Source organism: Pinus tabuliformis, chromosome 6 (genome assembly GCF_031772625.1).
Source record: "Pinus tabuliformis cultivar Carrire ecotype Pingquan chromosome 6, CPIR1, whole genome shotgun sequence".
In the NCBI taxonomy this organism is placed as follows: Eukaryota; Viridiplantae; Streptophyta; class Pinopsida; order Pinales; family Pinaceae; genus Pinus; species Pinus tabuliformis.
The window spans coordinates 94,216,392-94,220,803 of record NC_142292.1 but is presented as its reverse complement, the minus strand read 5'-3'; the positions used below and the strand labels follow the sequence as shown (position 1 = coordinate 94,220,803).

At 36.8% G+C, this 4,412-nt stretch overlaps 1 pseudogene across 1 annotated transcript; it reads left to right on the top strand.

Annotated features, from left to right (window-relative positions):
- Positions 1–1,434: 1,434 nt before the first annotated feature.
- LOC149257416 (GDSL esterase/lipase At4g01130-like) lies at positions 1,435–3,975 on the top strand (annotated as a pseudogene). The gene is made up of 4 exons (XR_016245955.1): positions 1,435–1,680; positions 2,072–2,455; positions 2,553–2,823; positions 3,659–3,975. The product of XR_016245955.1 is annotated as a GDSL esterase/lipase At4g01130-like (transcript).
- The last annotated feature ends 437 nt before the right edge of the window (positions 3,976–4,412 follow it).

Below are 4,412 nucleotides of genomic sequence, written 5' to 3'. Positions count from 1 at the left end.
GGAAAATACCCTTTTTGTTAAGCATAAAGAGATATTTGTGGACAAGCTAAGGCCATGCATAGGAGAAAATAACAGGGTGGGGTGTGCAAGAAATCAAAAAGAGAAAAGGAACAAGATTAAGGGTATTGGATAAGGTATAAAGGCTTAAGGTCGCAAGGAGAAGAGGACAAGGTACAGGAATAGACAAAGGAGTAGGACACGTAGTTGTAATAAGGGTTGAAGGTGCAAACATAAGGGTGGGTTGGTTGGGTGATAATGCACTAAAGAAAGCGAAATCATGGTAAACCAGGTGTTGTTCTTGACAAGACCAAGAATATACAAATTTCTAAGTTGGTGCTTAATTAGGAGAGTGGTGTCTCCTATGGGTTGGTGCCCACAAATTCTGTTAAGTTGGTGCTTAGTTAGGGGATTGGTGTTTCTTGTAGGTTGGTGCCTATGAAAGTTTTAGTTGGAGCTAAAAACCTGATTGTACTATTTATATATTAAGAAAAGTTGAAAGTGATTTTCTTCATATATAAATATTCTTTGTTGATGTGTTCAATCTCAGATAATTAATATTGTGAATTATTGATGGTTAAAAATTTGTTAATCTACTAAATATTGATTCACCCCCCTCTTAGTATTTCCAACACTTATGAACTCTATTTTCTTCATATGCAAAATTTGTTATCAAGTATTTATCAAGGAAAATAGATTGCATTCCTTGACCTTAAGCCTCCTACTTAGGGAAAGTTGCTAGGGTTAGATTGGTAGGATATTCCTCTTTCTTTTCCATCTACATCCAAGGTCTTCATCTATTGATTTCCCCTCGTTTAACTCCATATGCCCAGAAATTCATTAATGAGTTGAGGAATTGATCCTCCATTCTCCATCAATTTATAGTTTGATGTAAATAATTAAATTCAGAGTAGCTTGTGTTTGGAAATCTATTTTATCATTCTCCAAAGCATACTTTGATTCATTAGTTCTTTGACCTCACTATTTTATACCACTCGAAACCATACTTTATTGAAGATTATTTTAGGGTGTAAAACTTGCAAGCACCTTAGAGAATCATTTGACATTGGATCCCTTAGTCATTTGACCCTATAATTCTTGCACATGAATTCTCCCTTGTGGGGATAACATCTTCCCACAATACAAGAAGGAAAATCACTACTAAGGCGATGGTGGTTGTGGATCTTATGCGACCTAACACTAGGATGATAGATTTTATGGTAACATACAGAAGAGGAACCCTAAAGATGATTAGAAAACATAGGAGAAAAATACAGCGGTGGTGCCAAAAATTCGAATCTCTTTCCAGCCACTGCCGTCGGCTGAAGATTTGTTAAAGCTTGGTTGCTTTTCTGGATTTCTCAGCCTTATGACTGTAGAGATTTTTGTATAAATATTTACTCAATTCGAAGCTTATACCATACAGAGTCATCATGGATTCTCTTTTGTTTAAACGCTGTGGGGCTTGTATAGTTATGATTATGACATTGCTGCCTGCAATGTGTTATAGTAGCTGTGAATATCCAGCCGTTTTTAACTTTGGGGACTCCACCTCTGATACGGGCACAATACATTACATTTTCCCTTACAATATGCTCGCGGAGAATCCTCCCTATGGCCGAACTTTCTTTGGAAGACCTGTAAATCGTTACAGCGATGGAAGACTGTCAATAGATTTTTTTGGTAAATTGTTTTTTCAGTACTGTTTCAAGAAAAACGTGTTAGTAATTTGAAGATTTCTGGTTTTCTTGATATAATGCTTTGGGATTTATGACATTGTATAATTTGGGTATTAGTTTCCAAGGGTCACATTTGCTGGTTGGAAATATGGACCCAAATTACTTATATTCAATATAGTTTGGATATGGACCCAAATTACTTATATTCAATATAGTTTGGATTAAAGTTTAGAAGGGTCACATTTGCTGGTTTGAAATGTCCATCTAAAGGTTTATTTGTGGACTCAAGGTTCGAAAAATCGACCCAAATTAGTCATGTGATGGATCCGAGTGGTTCGAAAAGTCTAACCACAATACTAATGTGATGGATCCTAAAAATTTAAATTGATTAACAGCGCAGGCATTGGGATTGCCATTCCTGAGCCCATATTTACAGTCTGTGTCTGCGAGTTTCGATCATGGAGCCAACTTTGCTGCTGCAGGTGCCACTGTACGTGTAATAAATTTCATTGCCCCCATTTCTCTTACTGTCCAGATCAATCAGTACAAGATTTTCAAGCAGCAAGTCGCTGCAACCATCCAAGCTCATGGCAATGTCAGCTACCTTCCAACCATCCAAGCTCATGGCAATGTCAGATGCCTTCAGAACAGGGATTTATGTATTAGAAATTGGAGGCAATGACTTCAGCTTTGGGTACATGAATCTTCATCTTAATACCTCGGAGGTCCAAAGGACAATTCTTCCCAAGGTGGCCAGGTCTATCAGGGGAGCTGTGCAGGTCTGATTTTATATATTTTTTTCTATATTTCTTAACAAGAAGATTCATTATCTGGCCTTCTGGAACTGAAATTTTTATGTGGTTTGAATGAGTTCAGGCTCTGTACAAAGAAGGTGCCAGAATGATTATGGTAAAGGATGTGGGTCCTCAGGGTTGCCAACCCTTCTGGCTTACTTTTTTTTCCCATTCCTCTAATGATTTTGATCAATATGGATGCTCCCTCTCCTACAACAATGCTGTTCGCCTCTATAACAGAATGCTACGAGCGCAGCTCGCTGTTACCCGCAAGGAACTCCCGGATGCCACTATTATATATGTGAATACTTATGATATTGTCTATGACTTCTTTGTCAATCCCTCCAAATATGGTGGGTATTCATCACTCTGTTCAACAATATGGTTTAGTGAATTTATTAGTACATGGCTGTTGGAATGTGCTAATAATTCCAGTTAGCTCATGGTTGTAGTTTGTTATTGCAATTAGTAAGTCTAGTTTAAATTTGGGAATAGTTAGTCATGCATGTGTGAGAACAGTTAATCATGTAGGCGTAGTCATGTATGGGACATGGGTGTTTGTTTAATTAAAATAAGTTTTGGGTTTTTCGGGCAAAATAGCTTGGATGGATTTTTTTAATGAACTCAATACTAACACTTGGAACACTTGGATTGTGGAGAGTTCAAAACTAAAACCTGCGATTTCAACAAATCTCTTCCAGATTCTAAGTAAATAACCAGGAAATATGCTCAAAACAGCTCCAAAACACAAAACATATAAAATAGCATGGTTTTGTAACTGAAGATTTGCATATTTATCATCATCATTTTGGTCCTAGTTAATCATGGATTTGCATATTTATTATTATCATTTTGGGTCTATTTAATTATGCATGCCTGAACTATTATTAGTATATTTATTATGAGCAACAAAACCACAGTGCCATTCTATTATCTTTTGTGTATATGTGAGATAAGATTAGAATATCTATTATTAATCACAAAGCCACAGCTGAGAGTTTTATAGTTTTGATTTTTCTTTTGAAATTTTAGTAATGGGTGGTTTGAGAATAGTAAATTTCTAAGAAAGAATTTGAAATCACAGTTCTCATGGATTAAATCTTCTAAATTCTCTGAAAAGAATTTAGAAGATTTGGTAAATTTTAAGTTTAAATGTTGAATGATTTCTCTGATGTTTTTATGTTACAGGTTTCAAGTTCACCACCAGGGCTTGCTGCGGTGTTGGGGGCAAATATAACTATAACTACGCAGTTCAATGTGGATCCACAGGAACCATAAAAAATACTTCTGTGACTGCAGAATCATGTCCTGATCCAGCTTCCCATGTCAACTGGGACGGAGTTCACTGGACAGATGAAGCCAACAAGATAATCACCCAGCAGATATTAAGTGGCAAATATTTCGAGCCTGCATTCTCCATTGCTTCACATTGTAATCTCCAACCTCTTTGAAGCTTCAAAACCCGTTCTTTTTTTCTGTAAAGATTCTTTAAAGGCCCATGAATAACACCCAGGGCTCACTGTTTCTCTGCATGCGATACTGAAGCAAAGCAATATTAGGTTTGAGGTGTGGTTGGGTTCAAACCTGAGAGCGAGTTATTAATTGAAATTTATATTCTTTGGTACGTTGATTAATGAATAACCGTTGTGGCTCCTCGGCACGAGTGTCGACGCGCCTCATTAACGATGGGAGCAGAGCAGAGACAGGAACGCATTGATCTCGACATTATTATTATGGGATTGTGTTGCATGTGACACACCAGAGCTTTTTCTGAGTTGTAAATTAGCGTGAGCTATATATCCTTGAAGCTCGCTCCTTTTATTCATGATTGAGGGTTAAAAATTAGATAGTAAAAATTTACACATGTTTTCAAATGTTGCAGCTGGTTTGGTTTGATTGGTTTGTATTGCATTAGTTGTTTGGAGGGTAAAAAATTTTGAAA